Source organism: Scophthalmus maximus, chromosome 14, assembly GCF_022379125.1.
Source record: "Scophthalmus maximus strain ysfricsl-2021 chromosome 14, ASM2237912v1, whole genome shotgun sequence".
Classification (NCBI taxonomy): Eukaryota; Metazoa; Chordata; class Actinopteri; order Pleuronectiformes; family Scophthalmidae; genus Scophthalmus; species Scophthalmus maximus.
The window spans coordinates 8,102,476-8,120,604 of NC_061528.1; the positions used below are offsets into that span (position 1 = coordinate 8,102,476).

The window sequence follows — 18,129 nt, forward strand, 5'->3', positions numbered from 1 at the left end:
GTGGCCAACAAACCCGTTCACCCCATGAAAACATAAACAGATCGATACACTCCGCAGAGAACCAGATAACCCCTCCTTTCATCTCCACTCTCGTCTTTCATCTATTACCGGAATCCTATCCCTGGTTTCCTCTCCTGTCACCCGACAGAGAACCACAGGCCTTGACCCTTGGCTATCTTCATAAACATGTCTAACAAGGCCTTGACCTCTGACCGCTGAGTGCAAGGTCACTCAGGTGGGAGTCACACAGGATGGTGTACCACACTAATAAGGCCAAGTGATGAAATGACAGCTACAACTGAGCGCAATGGCCTAATGACCACAATCAAGACCATTGTTGCGACGCGGCTTCGGTGTCTGCAGTTATAGGGCAAAGGCTGCATTCACAGACAAGGGCCTTTACTCATATAAAGGGTCAAATGTAACACAAGAAACACGTTTCATTTAAAATCCAAATCAGTATTTGTTTTGTAGGAGATTGTTGTTTCTCTCTTGAAAATGTGTAAATCTATTTTACACCTGAATTGACACAGCTCACTGAAATTGAATTTAGTTGTTATTGACGAGTGTTACTTCTTATGAACACACGTCAGTCAATTTGATAGAGGTCATGTCTCATAACCAATTATTATCATAAAGATCAAACTATTGGAGATAAACAGAGTTAAACAGCACAAATAGGGTTAAGTAAAGTAAATATAGTTATTCGAAACATACAGTTTACTGGCAAGATGAAAGAAAATTGTTCAGTTCAAACAAATTCAATTTAAAAGTTATCAAAAATTAGGGAAGCTTTCGACAATGGAAAGTTCAGTACGCAGCTGAAAATGGGAACTAGCATTGCACTCGTGAAGGCCGAACAATGATTGTCTAGTTCTTACTGTGGAAATATAAAAGAACAAAGGAATTGTTCTGAATAAACCTGAATATTTTATTTTTCATAAAACATAACGTGAAAAAAAAAACCTGGATCCACCTTATAATCAACATCTAATAAACTCCCATCAGGATATATGATGTAAAGTCATAAAATCATCTTCAACAATATTCCTACATAAATAATGTTATTGTAGTCATTATTGAAATATGTCATCACTCAATTTGAGGAGAGGAAGAATATCAAATAAGGACAAATCATACTGTGCATATACTGTATATAACACATACTGTACAACAAGACTATGGTGGGTGTTATAATAATAATTAATAGAATAACACAATGACAAAAGCCTCAAGTAGCTTCAGATCTGATTACAGAAACAAGCTTCTAACACCCTGCTGTGGTTGTACCAAGTGATATCGCAACTTTAATAATAAAATGTCAAATTAAATCATGGGTGTGAACCACTGCATGTGTATAAAGTTACATAAAATACACATAAATCACTGGAATTCACATTCACCGCAAATAAACACATCAATGCCATGTGAGGGTCAGCGCTCAGCCTTGCTCAGGGGCTTTGGAGCTCAAAACTTTAACCTCTTAAAGTGTTTTAATCCCGTTGGTTGTTTGCCGACAGTGCGAAGTTGAGACTCGAGTTAGAGCGAGGATCACCTCCGGAGAGCTGGGATTTATGCAGGTTAAATTTAAGTGCAATAATCTACCCATGTTTTTCTGGAGAGAGCAAAGAAACTGAATAACGGTAAATTGAACACATAATAATATACAGAAATGCAATTTTTGTTGACTGTTTTTTTTTTTAAACTTCTATCAGGGTTGAAATGAAAAAAAGCTTTTTAAACACAGGGGAACAGGACTAAAATCCCATAACTTCATGCATGTTTTCCAGATCGTGTTTACGATACAGTTTGGGAATGTGTCAGGAGGTTAATATGACCTTTCTCCTGAATGGATCAAGCAGGGAGGCCACCACCACCACACCCCCTTGACCTGAGCTCTGCCAAATACAGATTAGCTTGCAACACAGCACGCAACACAAAGCGTAACAGAAGACATGCAGGGCAAACGCCCACCAACAAACACATACACACACACACACACACACACAGACGCACACGCACACGCACACACACGCACACGCACGCACGCACACATACACACACACACACACACACACAGACGCACACGCACACGCACGCACACGCAAACGCCCACCAACAAACACATACACACACACACACACAGACGCACACGCACGCACGCACGCACGCACGCACACACACACACACACACACACACACACACACACACACACACACACACACACACACACACACACACACACACACACACACACACACACACACACACACACACGCAGTCTTTTTTTTAAAAAAAGACTGTGTGCGGGAAGTGCAGTTTACAGCTCAGTAGGTCAGTGCCTGAACCAATCACATTGTTTACTCGTAGGCTGATAGGTTACCAAATAGAACTCTTTTACTTTAGTTTAGTGGAATTTTTTGCGGCGTTTATGTTTAGAAATGTTTATGTATGACAGAAGCATTCGACCTCTTCACGTTTCAGACACTAGATTGTATTTTCCTGTACACAGTAATAAAGACCAAAGACCGAATGTATAAAAGTTGCAGTCACTCTATTAAACTTCGAGTCAGTTAGATGTTTAGCAGAGCTATGTGAGCACAGCAGGGCTCATATCATCAAACTCTACCTTATGAAAATGTTATCGTGTAAGTTGTCCTGTTGTAAGAGATGCAACATACTCAAGATGTCATGTGCAGTTTGTACATGTCAACACAGTCTTTTTTGAATCACTGCAGCCAATCAACTTTTTTTTCACTTTGCATGCTCGTAACAGTTTGCTGCACAAGATATAAACAATCAGATGTATAACCTACCACTCTTCTCAATAGATACTCAAAATGTTTGGTTACATTTGACTAATGACCAAGTGACGACCCACCGTGACGTCACCTATTTGTCGTTTTTAAAGCCTCCAGTTTGGCATTTTGACCAGCACATCTTGATTTTTGTAAACCTGAAGTAAACATATTTGGAGGAGGGGGCCTGACTGAGAGGTCGAGGACAAGTCCACCTACAAACTAGTGATTCAGACCGCAGACTTTTATAGAAACTGACTTCTTCTTGCAACTCTGGAGTCTGGAGTCGCCGTCTACTGGTCACTTCCAGATTGACTTTCTGGACCCAGAGCCTATGTCCATTCTTACATACAGTCAATGCTAATGACCCGAAATAAACCGTCCTTCTATTTTCAATGAAGGAAATCAATCAAAAGTTACAAATAAATTGACAAATATTTTAATCCGTGCTTGGGCCTCTTGATATTATGCATAAAGTCTGAACTGGCACCACTCCATGACACTCAAATTGATTCAATTGTTCAAATTGATTCAATTGTTCAAATTGTTTTTTCAAACAATAAAACTCTGCTATTTTTGTATTTTGTGCAACTGCTGTAGTATTACAGAATGTGACTGTATCTTGTTCAAGCCCATCTGTCGAGGTTGGCTCTCTTGTCAGGTCTGATCATGATCTCAGCATGATCATACATCCGATGTGCTCGGATGAAGCCAAACATGGTGCTCCCCCCCCCCCCCCATCTGCCTCCTCTTCCTCCACAGAATTTTTTTTAACTGCACGATGTCCACTCAGAAATATGGAAGTAGCATGGCAGTGTGTGAATGAGAGGGGAACAGAACGAGAACGCCTCCGCAGCCGAGCGGAGGAGTGAAAAGGATGAGTGGACGTCACAGTAACAGAGAGTGCGTGGGCAAAAGAGGAAGAGTGGGAGTGCGTTTGTGGGAGGCTTTTCAGTGTAACGCTCAATCTGTCTTACCTCTTTATTCATCTCAATTAAAAAATTATTATTCTTGTAAAGAACTCGGCATACTTCTCTCACTACCATCCTCTCGATTCATATTCATAAATACATAGCGAAAGGTTCCTGCCAGCAGATGGTTGGCTTTGCTGGAAACAGGGAGAGGCAGTTTTCTTGGCTCCGGCCAAAGAAAACAAAATCTGCCTGACAGTAACTCCAGAGCTCTTCCATAAACACACCGTATCTTGTATGTTTAATCTTCACAAACGAGAAATGGTGAAACTGACAAGGTGGGTTTTTCATGGGGATTTTAGCAGGGACTTCCTGAAGCCCTGTCGTCATCGTGAGGTTGACAGGCAACCGGCAGAGCCTTCAGAATCTCCCTGTCTTTCTTGACTTACTGCTGAGTTTATCTTCTCATTTTTGACACTCAGAAAGAAAGTCAGTATAAGTGTATTCCTCAAAATCATAATTGTATTGTCACAGGTATCTCAGACTGGAAGCAGTCGCAGGAAGGAGTGAAGCATTCGGGACAACTCTTGTGGTGAAATGACTGGCAGTGAGCAGAGGACTGTCTGTTTGGCCCTTCTGGACCGTCAGTGTGATCAGATGGTTGGCGTCCATGGATCGTCCATGTCTAGGACTGGGAACAGAGAACGGAACCTGGAAACCAGCCATGGAAATTGACACAAACCCGCCAGATGGAAGAAAGAGGGTAAAAGGGTCGGTCATGACAAAACCCTGTGTGGGATCACGTCCAATCCCATTTCAACCTGGCTTCAACAAAGTCAGTTGCAGTGCTTATGCAGAAATCAAATACTAACAGATATTAGTCAAAGTTGACTCTGGATGTATGTGTCCTTCTTCTTTGGTTAAACGAGTCTCAGGCCAGTCTTCAGAGCAACGGGAAATGGTGAATACTGTTCTTCTGGAGTATGAGAAGAGGGCCGTGGGCGTTGTGTGAACATCAGCAGCTAAGGGTGTGAAGGCTGATAGTTAGAATTACATTTCCTTTCTGTGATCACCCAGATATGTCAATAAAGAACAGACATGATTAGTTGAAAATGATTTGTCTTGTGGCGCAAGCACAGCAACATGGGACCTTGGGCATCTCATCCGTGACTGACCAATATTTCCGTCACGAAGAACCAAAGCGACGTGCAACTCTTTCTTCTGCTTTACGGTCTCATCACATCATGATTTAAATTACCAACTAACGATTATTAAACTATACGTCTAGAAGAAATGCACAATTGATTATGCGTGACACTGCCATCTGTCTTAATGTCACTTCCTCGTGTAAAAGGTTGGGGGCGGGCTCTCGGCTCACTGCACAATATTCGTAGTGTTTTAATGACTTACACTCCAACTTACATGCCAATGTCCTCCGCAGACAAATCTGCAGCGGCATATCATACTTAGTAAATAACCTTTTACCGCGTTTCATGCTAAATTACCTCAGTTAATATTACAAGCTGGATGCAGGAATCTCTTCGCAACTTGGCTGCCTCATTTACATGCTGAGTGAAGTCATCACTTACCTCGAGCACCATTAACAAATGTGCTACCAATAAAAAAGAGGTCCAATTACAACAAATTAACGGGCCATTCATGCTGAGGCTACATCCGCTACCATTACCAACACTGAGAATCTTCAACAGCTGAGTGGAGGGTGAGATTGTCAATTCAAAAAAATAACTCAAAACTAAATCCTTGGACGTTTCACTTTCATACACAAGGCATCACAAGCTGCTTTGAATGTCACAGCACACGATCTGTTGGGTTCAATATAGCTGCTTTCAGACATGCATTGAAGTCTGGACATTTTCCTGAACTATCACGGAGGGGCTGCGTGCTTTTCCAGCCGGCTACCTAGTCAACTTTCTGGAAAATGTCTGAGCCCGTGCGAATCTCAGGTAGATTCGCGATGAGCCTGAATGTTCCGGATATTTCCCTGCTGTTGTGAACGCGTCCGACTCGGACAATCCCCTGTTGCGTTCTTCATTACTGAACGTCAAACTCCGATGTGTGTGGCCCCGATTTTTCTGTTTGCCGAGCTCATGTCTGAATACAGAGTTGCGCCCGTGGTTATCTGACGAGATTGTCCACGGTGTTGTTTGCTCGCGCAGAAAGCTATTGTGCATTTTCCCAGCAGGTGCTGAATTATTAAGCAAAGCTATCATCACACCAGCAGACCAAGTATTTACAGTACTATTAGGGTTGTTGTGGTGCTAATGGGCCCTTCCACAAGCCTCGGTGAAGGCCAGCGCAACACCTGCATCAACAAAAACGCATAGGCCGTGCACACACACACACACACACACACACACACACACACACACACACACACACACACACACACACACACACACACACACACACACACGCTCGCAGACACAAATGTTGTCACACAGTTGTGGGGGGGGGGGTCTCCTGGGAGTTGGTTGTTTTTCAACAGTGGTCTGAGCACGTCAGAAAATATGCTTACACCATGGCAACACATGCTGGCTCAACAGTCTTATGGAATGTATCTGTCCTTCAGCGTCTCATAAGGCTGCCGATTAAACCCAATCACATGCAGCAGCCCTGTGCGCGAAGGATGTAACAGACCTCTGAAGACTTTTGCCTTTCTAGTTATTTTCTGTATGCGGGCATGCGCATTTCTTATATTCCTGGCACACGTCTTTTCCATCATCACGGGCAATAAGGGGGGAAAGCTATCAAGAGGCCGGTAACTGCGACGCCCCCCCCCCCTCCAGAGAGATAAGGGACGCCGTTGACCTTTCACTGAGCTCTGAGGAATCTTCCGTGTTTGCAGTTTCCACCACTGTCTCCTCTGCTCCGCCGTCAGCTGACAAACTGTTACATAAAGCTACGCATAGCGGCAACAGTATGGCCTCACTGACCATGTTACAGCACCCGCATCATTGCACTGTCACACATGCACAAAAAGTCTAAAACAGGGTCTTAAAAATACTCGTGATGGCTACATTGCTAAAAGACGGAGTCTGGAGCATCCTCAACACCATCGATGAAAACCACATGTAAATAAAAAGCAGCGTTGTTTATACTGAAAAGAATGGAATAGGTTCTATAGTTCTGACACAAACAGATATGGACGCAAAAGAGAGGTTGGACTCATGGTGCATGTTTTTAAAAGATATATTTTTTGAGGAGTAAAGGCTTTCAGAATTCAGGGTTGATGAGGTGTAAACTTGCAAACCAAAAAAAAGCGGAGAGCATTTTGAGTAATGTTAGTCTCAACACTGATATATCAGCGTCCCATTCAGTGGATATGTACTGTAACCCTACAAAATATTGAGGATGGGTCATTTTTGCTGGCTACTACTCTAGGAAGAATTAATGATTCCTTAACTGTGGCAGATTATTTAGTCTCCTCCTGCTCTCGCACGTCCATTTCTGCCCATTTGTTGTTGTTCTTTGAATACATGTCCTCTGTCATGGTTTCTCCTTTTGTCATCTATATTGTGGACAAATTAAACGGTCAGGCTCTTAAAAATCTTTAGATTCATAATCGTTTCATTTTTCTCCATTACAGAGGAAGGTGTGGAAGAGATGTCTGATCCTTTAATCTCAATTAGAGGATCGTGGAGCAAGACTCCGTTTTGTTTTTGCTAATGCATGTGAGGCCTAATGATTAACTGTGAGCCTTTCCAGACTGAAACTTCCCAAATGATCTGGATTGATGCTGACAGACTCATGCTGTGTCTAGTCGACATTTATTAAATGTTGACAGTGTGTAACCAAAGAAAAGGCATTGGCGCTGATGGAGACAAGTGAAAGCATGAAAGGCGGTGGTAAATCCTCCTATTTCAGCTCCGTCACACATGAAAGCTCTGTTCGTTTCTTGCATATCAAGGCTCCGCCCACACAGTATCACTGTCAAGGCCCATCTCTTGAGGCCGCAACCTTCAAGACCACTATTATTCAGATCCCAAATGCCTACAAATGCAAATATATATCTAATGACTCTCCCCTCTATATCCTTTCAATGCGGTATATAATTTATTCTGTACACAAGGGCAGCCATGCATTAACACAATGCCTTTTCTCCATACTGTGCTTCTGGAAAATTCTTTCACACACAGCTACTTCTATCAACACTGCTGCTGGTCTTTGGATTGTTCTTGGTTGGAATGTATTGTCATATAAGGTATATGTATGTCTACCTGTCACATTTATACACCCTGCACTGTACGGGCAAATACAGTACTGGATACATTTTATCACCCACATATATGAACTTTACAGACGTACATGCATTCATGCACAGTAGCACAAGGTGTCCTCACTCTTGCTATCTTCTTGAAACCACATGAAATGGAGAATGGAATGAATAAAATGTTGGTATGTAAATGTATGCAAATCAAGAGCTCTGCTGCAGTGTCAGACACAGTGTCAGCAGACATTGTCAGTATTTTACGGTGGCTACAGGAAGAAAATCTCAATGCCATGGCCTGTCGGTTCCCTGAACATCCCCCCCCCCCCACACACACACACACCACCCCTCTCAAACCCTCTGACGCAGTTTCATTATTCCATGCATTCTTCTCTTAATTCTCTTACAAAATCATTATATCTGAAATGTGGAATTCTGTGCTTAATGTATGCACAATTAGTCCCTGTCTGAATCAATTGAGGTCATCTTAATTAAACCAAGGACTCATTATTGAGTAAATTATCAAGATCTTAATGCTTCTCTATAGTCTGTTCCTATTCACCACACTGTGGAAAAAATGATGTCTTTTAAATAGAAAAATATCAAATAAAATCCTGCTATACCCATTTCCACGTCATCTTGTACACACATTTAATTTAAACTTTGAATATACAATGGCATGTTGAAGAGAGTGTGTCTACAGGATAAAGCTGAATATATATATATATATTTTTTTTTTTTAATTTTCAAAAACAAAATCTAATGAAAAGGCCTTAACCAACAATGCATTGATATTTCTCATAACACTTTTGGACTGCCTTACCCTATCGGTGCTTTCTCGCCTCTCTCTCGACTTTGATTTGATCAAATAAAACATAAGGTGCGGCCGTGGTGGGTCTGATTAAACAGTAACCGTAGTGGGCAGGTGGCAGGTGTTTTTTACAGTGAAAGACATCAAGGCATTGAAAAGTGTCCACCTCGATATCACGTTTACATTACTGTTGATCAGAGCTGGAGCTAAATAACCATGACTACTGCAGTTTGACCTGGAAATGAAGACTGACTGTCCACTTTCACACTGAAAACAAAAAGCCAGATGTGCGTGTTTTTATTTTATTCAGAGTAAAAAATGAAATATTGTGAACATGGTACTTTGCACCTTCTACACATCACAGAGTCAATGGCATCTTATTAAATTACACGATATATATATATATATATATATATATAAGTTAAATCAGGGTTGGGGTTGGACTAAGTTGACAATACTAGGGTTAAGTTTAGTTTTAGCCTTATCATTTTTTCCATTTGTCAGTGTCTATGGTTGGATTTATTCAGGTTTCGGTGCATTGCGCTAAAGCTTAACAAAGCAAAAGTCTGCTTTACTGGATAAATGTAACCGTTTGGTTTTGACGTTAAAGATTCTGGTGTGATTCACACAGATTTTAAGGAATGAAAGACGATAAATAAACATTAATTTAAGGTTTTAAATAAACAACAACTACAGTTGACAATTGCTTGGTGCGGATAGATGTTTAGTACCAATATTTCTGATTCAGGATGCAGACAGTTGTAGTTGTCTGTCCCACTGGGGGTGTCCAGTGCCTGAAGAGGATATTTCCTGTGTTCTCTGGCAATCGGTCCTCCTCCTCACATCCTTTTCTATTCCTGCGGTTGCAAAAACCACTCTATTACTCCTCCGGCCACTACCCACACAGCCAGCCTTTGACTGATGAATGCTGGGCAGGCAGACAGAACAGTTTACCCTACTATACCATACACATGCATCTTCACCCACCAGCAGCTCAAACATGTTGAGAGAAATGTGTCACTAAATCTCACAGACTGTATAAAGAAATCCTACCAAAAAAAAACCCCAGCTTATTCTCAATGTGGCGAGTCTGTTTTGAAGCGAGGCAACGTGATTTACTCTGAAAGAGCAAGACGGACACAGATCATTCTGAAATCTTAAATATTTAACAGCTGCAGGCCCTGAGCAATGGAGGGGAGGGAATAAAGGAGAGGGGGAGGAGGACTGAGAGGTGGGGGAGGAGGATTGAAAGTGAGAAATATGAGAGAAAGGAGATTCGAATGATATCAAACTCCATCCTTCTAATTTCAATGTGGACCTCATTACATATTCATGTGATGGTGCAGCCATTATCTGTGTGTGTGTGTGTGTGTGTGTTTGTGTTCATGCGTGTACTGTGCAGCCGGTGATCATACATATTACCTATCACTTCCACTTTAATTGCACACGGCCAAGAGATGGGGGGCTCATATCAATAATTCTAATGATACATAAAAGCAAATTCTTGTTTTTCAAATGATTTGCTTGAACGCACTCTCTGGAGTGTTGGTTGAATATATTTATATAGGCTATGTAAGTGTGTCTACAATATGCTATTATGACTGATTATTTCATTAGCAGAGCCTCTGTGCAAGCATGGATTTTATATATCTGTATATATGTGTATGTGGCTGTGTATCGCGTGTGTTTGTGTGCATGTGTGCCCCTCTGTCTCCATCTAGATTTTCATTACAACCCCTATCAGCGTCCAATTTATTAGATATCATTTTGAACCTGTAGCATGTTGCACTTCAAAGAAATGTAATTATGGTGCCGTTGTGTGTATGCGAGGTGCATTTGACAAATTATTTACGTTATTTGAAGTTTATCTACCCTGACTAATAACATTTACTACCATTACAAAACAAGAATGATTAGTTTCAGAACAAAAATAAAAACTGTATTACCTGCCAGTGCATTTCGACCTTCGCTCACGCCATGTACACAGTGCTGACGAATGAGAAAACACAGTTAGTTATAGGTGATGATAAAAAAAATAATTAAGTGCTAAAAAAATATGATCACATTTCACCTCTGTAACTAAACCAGAATTGCAATGATAGATTAGAAATGTAATAGTGACGGTGTTGCCACATGTGTTGTTTATTAGTTTCAGGTAAAATCAGTTCAGCTTTAATGGGGACATTGGTGATCAAGTTCACTTTAATGGAGGCACACGGTAAAATGATGCATATGTAATGAGGATGTAATTAAGAACATATATTGGATAAGCTAATAAACTACTAATGGCGCCATGAGAAAACAACTAAAAACAGGAGCTAATTTTAGATTAGAACACAAACAACCATGCTGTACTTCATAATCATGATAAATCAGGAGGTTTTTTGTTCGTGGTAATTGACATGTTTGAAAGGGTGATTTTCTTTTTGTTGGGGAAAGTCCTCATTAAGTGTCATCCTCTCATTGTGGCAAAAAATCGTTAACATCTAATTTAAGCACTTGAACGGCTAATTACACGACATGCATAATTTAACTTTGTGACCCTCCTCGCTCCCTTTTGTCTCTTCATTAAAATTGTGCCACGCACACACACACACACACACACACACACAAACACACGCACACTCCTAACTAACAGCTTTACAACAGCACCACTGTCGAACTATGCAGTTCATAAGACCCCACAGCTGTCCTTTCTCACCTCCACACAGCTGGGCGACCAAATTTGTTGGTTTGGGAAAGTTGCAGAAACGTTTTCTGTCAGACTCCCAGAATGCGTTGTCATAAAGGTATGGTGGACAGGGGGAGTCTGAAGCTATGAGACCATCCGACGGGCACTTCTGACGAAGCACTCCGGCACCATTAGCCTTCAGCAGTCATCCTCAGGCATGTGGGAGTAAGGTTATAAACCTTGACCTTTAACACCACGTGATCCCAACAGCTGAGCTCATCCTTAACCAGTGCTGTGTTTATCCCACCAGTTTGTCATTGTGGTTTTTTTTAAGCAAGCTGTCCTGGTCTTAGAGTATCAGAAATATGCTATTTGTGTATTTTTAAAACATCCTCTGACACAAATCAACCGACTTTTCATTCAGTCTGTGCTTGGTTGTCACATGGAGCAACTGCCTCGCACACACACACACGTGTGCAACATGTGATTTGGTCGGCAGTAGTGGAACGGAGTGATACACGTGTTCCTTGCAACAGTCAGACTTGAACCATAGTTTTCTCCATGAATCCTTCAGACTTTGTGTCCTATATGCATGTACACATTCAGCCAGTCAAAGTGGATCATACAGTAGTTACAGTGCATCTCAAGGGACCATCAGTAAGTGGATTGTGCCCTCCTGCTCTTCCTGCTCCAAATTCATTTTTTCCGTGGAAAACTGGGATATATTACTGTTAAAGAGAAAAAAACTCCAGGTCATTTAGCTATGAGGTGTTTGTGTGGTACCCTTTCTTTGTTATGAAACAAAAACTTAAAGTTGTTATGGATTGTTAAGATTTTGATTTACGCAGACTTAAAGACATTGCGAAGTCTTTGGGACTCATTGGATTTTTAATGCCACTGAAATATTGCTCACGCGCGATTCTGAGTGTGATTTGAGCAGGTACAGTACTGGAGCCACGCAGCCATCTCACAGTAAACAAAGCTTTAAACACATTGCTGAACAATAAAAGCTGTATTCAGAGCTGTCCACTTTTGATCTGATCTGCAAAAATGCGTGTGTGTGCGTGTGTGTGCGTGTGTGTGCATAGTATGATTGTGTGAACTTGTTGGTGTGAGAGACAGAGACAGGACGTGTGTTTTCATAGTGGGGAACAGAACATTGGATCAGCGCATCAGCTGATGCTAAGTCACAGCAAAACACACACACAGACACACACACACACACACACACACACACACACACACACACAAGCAGGGATAACTTCCTACATACTCCTACATGGATCAGTAATGTTTTTTCTATTTCAAATACTGTACACACCACCTACATTCCTTTAATCTTCCTTCCACTAATCTATGTGTGGACTGTGACTGACCCAAAGGAAACGACCTCGACAAACTGATTTGTCATGATGCTGCCGTGGGAAATAAATACCCCTGCCGTGAACCAAACACACGCTTACTATTTCCTCTACAATAAGTAAGCTGGCAAACTATCTTTACTGCGGTGAGAGCCGAATGTACCGGACAAAACGTTTGTTTTCTAAAAGTTGATTATACATTGTTTGAACCGAGACACACCCGGGGGTCATTTCTATGCTCTCTTGCCGTCACAGTCACAAGTCCCCCCCCCTATTTTGACTTAAGCCGAGAGGGGGCTCATGTATCATTGTCATTTATGTCATACCATGTGACTACAGATAACGCATAATTATGACAAATGACTGATGATGGTATTATGGGGCCTGAATATCACATGCATTCATATCCGTTTAATCAAAGCTACAGAGAGCTACGATTTCAGACGGCAGGCTGCTGTTATATCTCTCTCCATGTGGCCAGGAGAGCAATTTGTTGGGGGAAGACGTGTTCATGAATAAATATGTTGTCTACGTATGTCTTCAGCCTGCATAAACATATTATCATTGGTTTCTCCTCTGGTCACATAAGCATGCTACAGCCGTGTCTGCCTGATATGTCTCCTGTCCCTTCTTGTGAGCATATTAAATAAATATCTGTCCCAGTGACCTGTGAAATGAGAAAAACCCCAAGTCCTACTCTGAACAACGAATTCTTAAAGGGAATTGATAATAATATGAGGAGATAAGGCATGGGATCGTCACAAAGTGTGACATTTTCACAGCACAGAAAGGCCAAATGTCCTGGGTTGAGATATAAAAAAAAAATAAACACCTCTGCTGCTCCACATCGCTGCAAACCAACAAATTCATACAGAACCACGATCACACGATGTAGGTGGGGGGGCATTTGACAGAACATAACAACCACTATAATTGACTTTCTGATACCGTTCTAAACAACCATGTATAAACTGTCTCCAACTTGAAGATTAATCAGAAAAAACAAATTACGTCCACGCCAATGACTTGGTTAACTGAAGTAATCAAAACTGTAATCACTTGTGCTGCGGCTCAATACAGCCGCGGGCAGCTGTGTCCAATAACGTGAGGAACTCCATTGGCACATGCTGTCTTTCCTCCAGGTCGGCCCCGTGATCAATCAGCACAAAAATTAACCAGAAGAGAAATTTCAATTTTGCCTTTGTTGTATTGATTAGGGAATCGAGTCAATTATGGGTGACATTAAGAGATTGACTGGAGCAATCTATATTGCATGTGTTCAAGAGCACAGAAAACAGCTTTGATTATCATCAACTAGGTTACAATATTGGGTTAAGGAAATTACAGGGTATGTAGGGAACAATGTTTAAATGTTCAAATGCGAAAAAACGAATAAATAAGGCAAGCCTGAATGGCGACCATGTCGTTACCTCATATTAATGGAAAGATTTATTTTTCTGCAATTTTCCCTTTTCCTCTCGAGTATATCAAATATGTAGAACATATTGATTCTTTCCTTTTCCACAGATTTGGTTTGCACATTTGATGAAAAAATACAGAAATCACTATAAAAAATGATTATAAACTCGAATGAATTCATGTTTCATATGTTAAAAAGGCAATATGGACAAATATGTACTAATTTTGTTTCTAATGTTTTTTTTTTTAATTCTTGTGTTGACAAAGCAATGTACAATATCCTACATAGTGACTTTTTGAGGTGAGGTTATAATCGTAAAAATTAAATGAATCTCTGTCAAACAACTTAAAACCAAACGAATCATAAAAAAACATATTTAGATGTATTTAGGAACTGGGAGAAGTGGTGTGACATAAAGTATAAGATGGAATATGAAAATACATCGTGTTTTTTGGTTTGAGTCTCAGTCTCAGTCATTTTCTAGAGCAGACGTCTGAAATGTCATCAGTTAAGAATCAGGTTTCTAAAAAACTCTCATGAAAAAAGAATATGAGTCATTGCGTATCAAGATGATTAAATAATGTTTGAGCATGTTTTTTAAGATGTTAAAGATGCCATGTGTTGGAAAAAAGGCTAACCAGTTACTGTAATCCAGTTCAGTCAACAAAACTGTGCCCCCCCCCCCCCCCCCCCCCCCCAAAAAAAAAACCCCATTTAAAATATATCCCCTACTTCCGGATTATAAATAACAAAAACACGAAAACACCACTGACACAGCAATATGAATCAGACTCCCCAGGCTTCGGCTGTAATCTGATTTGTCGTTGACTAATGAGATGAGGCAGAGGCTGGGTGACGTGTGTGTGTGTGTGTGATGTTTAGATGCCAACAATACATGTTTGTACTGTTCATTTGATGGGACCTTATGTGCCAGTGAGTGGAATATGACCGAACCTAATCTTTACCCCCCCCCCCCCCCCACCCTCCTGCTCATCCTTAATCTTATCTCATCAGATCGGCTTTTCTAATCTGCTTTATGAAAGCTTATGAAACTAATCGTTGCACACAGCGACTGAGACGTTATGTGCTTGTGACTCAGCAAATGGGGCAACCGAGGCTGTTTATTTTTGAGGGCCGGGCCTGAAGAGACCAAATAAGATTAGGCCCTCAAAGCTACAAGCCTCACATGAGTTTAAGACAATCTATTACACTTTGTTTATTCAACCCCTTTTGACTGTTTTCTCACTTTTAATGAACATGACTTGCACTAGAAAGGGAAAGAAGATCTGTTTTGACCGGATGCCCCCTTAAATTGTCACGCCTCTCCATCACTACATGAATAAACCCATGAAGATCTAATGGGTTCATATCAGGAGACGATGAGAGAGCCTATCTAAAGCCTTGTAAATCAGGTTCGGTTGGCCCTTTAATTAACTTGTAAATTAATGCACCATGCTGTGTAAATTGGAGGGTGATAAATATTCATGTAGTTACCTATGGTAAGGGCAAGGACGTATCACAGACATAACCAGATTGGGTTTGCCAGCAGCACACTTTGTGGGACAATCGCCCACCTTATTGGTATTTTATAGACAGCTGATTTGCATTTCTTATGCTTCATTGGTTATGCAAAAAGAAACAGTCACTCCTTCTGCCCTTACCTTCCCTCCACACTACCCCCGACTCAGTTTCTGTTTATCTTGCCAGTGTCAGGTCATGGTATTATACAAGGCAGGTTGTCAAAAGACAGTCTATTCATAATTTATCGGAGGTTTAAGCAACAGTATAGGGAAAGCGTCACATTCTCAATACAGTCAATGTGCAGCAGTTGCTTGTTATCAGTGTCAAAGTTCAGATCCAGGCCTGCGTCTGTCAAGGAGGAAAACCTAATATAAACAGAGGGGGAACCCTCCTCATCTTGCAGGGAGATATCTGAGCCAAGGGGGTTTAGGCAGCTAACTTTGCTGCATCTATTTATACATGCATATTAGCATGGCGTGGGTGAGGTAAACACGGTTGCTCAAATAATGAAAAGGAGACAGCAACACAAGGCGTACTGTGAAAACATGCATCACTAACCTTGGGGAAAATATGTAAATTTGAAATGTCATTTGAGGTATGGATTGCTGGGGGTTGTTGCTTGATTTGGTTCTTCTTTTTTTCTGCGTGGCTGCAGCCACCAAATGCTTCTGGTAGCATAATTGACCTGCACAGGACACGGTGATTGACCTTGCTGCTGAAGTCAGGGTGGTTCGGTGCTGAGGCAGCACTTGTGGTGGGATCTGAAAGAAAATGGGGATACAGGGAGGGGGGTTGTTCAAGATGTGTGCAATAAGATGCGGGGTATAGTTTTCAAGTTATCATCGTGGGGCATGATGTGATGATTAAAAAGTGGCACTACATTTTTATCACATAATGCACTTTTGTGTGTGATGAATGTGATTTCCTGGGGCTGTTCGCCGTGTCTACATTTGTCCTGCATCCACCCGGACACTGTGCGCACGCAGCCTGTTGTCGTCACTGGGAGCAGCGTCGTCCCTCTGGTTTGGGCAGGATGAGGAGGGCGAATCAGCAATCTCATCCCCCCAGGTCACGGACAGGCTATTGGCTGTGAGCAGCACAACTCTCCTCACCATCACCATCACCACACCGCGGTACCCAGCTGAGCTGCCTCCTGCATTTCATCATTACGCACATCACCGGCATTGACGCATCAAGATCAGGAGAATCTTTTTTTTTTTTTTTTTTTACGTCAGCACGATCACTAGTTCATTTTTTTTTCATATTACCATATATGGGTCACTCTTCTGTTTCGCTGACAGGGGGAGGTTTGTTGTTGTTCTTTTTTTCCATTATGCTTTAACCTACAGTAACCTTTAAACACGTGGCACATAAAGTGATCCATTTAAATCGGCCGCGTCGTCGAACTCTTGTTTCCTGAATGAGATGACAATTATAGAGATGAAGCAGCCGGGACCGGACCGGACCGGGCCGGACCGGACCCGGCTCGGCTCGGCTCGGCTCGGCTGCGGAGCTCCGGGCAAAACATGAATAAAGCAGGACAGCGCCTTATGCAATAAATGACGCTGAATGCTCTACTGCGACTGCTCTTCCCAAAAGATTCCTGTGCCGCTTGTTCGTCACGAACACACACTGAAGACGACGACGCGGGCAAGAAAATCCCGTTCGTGAGTGTGTGTGTGTGTGTGTGTGTGCATGGGTTATTTCTGGGAAGCTGCAGTCTCGCCTGGCTGATGCTTGTTTACCAGCTGAGAGAGAGAGAGACCGGAATGACTCCCTCTAGAGTCACGTCGGAATATCAGGAGGTTGTGGAACAACAGCACTGTGAATAAAATGATAGGAAAAAAATCATATATGATGAAAATGATCATATAAAATCATATATCATAGAATCACACCCCCTCACCCTGTGCGCATAATTGCCCTGTATATTCAGGTGTGTGTGTGTGTGTGTGTGTTTGTTTCATTATCCATTTTAATTCCTTCAATGACGCACATGTGGGCATTGTAGGTCAGAAACATTTTCTCAACAAACACACATATATAAATAAGTATATAAAAAAACAACTCCCAGTAGCCAAGTGCTGGATCACATAGGAGCAGAGCTGCTATAAATAAAGCTCCGGTCCTGACTGACTACGCTCAAACGAGTCGGAAGAGGGCAGAGTGATAGTGGGAGGCCCGTTCCTTCTCTCTCTCTCTCTCTCTCTCTCTCTCCATCTCTCCCTCTCCCTCCCCCCCCTCTCTCTCTCTCTCTCTCTCCCTCTCCCTCTCCCCCCCCCCTCTCTCTCTCTCTCCCTCTCTCCTTTGAACCTGAGCCATCTCACTCCAGCATTCATCCCGTTTCCACCAATAGGCCCAATGAGCTGACTGTGCACCACCCACTATCTGCGCGCGCGCGTATGTG

General features: G+C 41.9%; 1 long non-coding RNA gene across 1 annotated transcript; it reads right to left on the reverse strand.

Annotated features, from left to right (window-relative positions):
* Positions 1 to 9,132: 9,132 nt before the first annotated feature.
* On the reverse strand, positions 9,133 to 17,658 carry LOC118282586. Its single transcript, XR_007032123.1, has 3 exons — positions 16,281 to 17,658; positions 10,696 to 10,738; positions 9,133 to 9,606 (listed from the first exon to the last, which is right to left on the reverse strand). It is a non-coding gene; the product is annotated as an uncharacterized LOC118282586 (long non-coding RNA).
* Positions 17,659 to 18,129: the final 471 nt, after the last annotated feature.